Here is a 214-nt window from a genome sequence, read left to right on the forward strand (position 1 = left end):
CGATTTGAGTTTTATAATTTTCAAATAAAACACTGTTTTATAATAATAATAATTTAACATTTTACTTCGGTGCTAACCGAATACTTTTGAGCTAAAGGCTCGCGCAGGTGGACAGAATATTTTAAGGGAAAAAATCCTTCGCCTCCATTTAATGCTAAATTTTAGTCGCCTGGTAGAAATGATAAATTTTAGCACCAAACTGAATTTTCCTATC

This window comes from Rhagoletis pomonella, unplaced genomic scaffold, assembly GCF_013731165.1.
Source record: "Rhagoletis pomonella isolate Grant_MI unplaced genomic scaffold, Rhpom_1.0 Rhpom_scaffold_00008, whole genome shotgun sequence".
Taxonomy (NCBI): Eukaryota; Metazoa; Arthropoda; class Insecta; order Diptera; family Tephritidae; genus Rhagoletis; species Rhagoletis pomonella.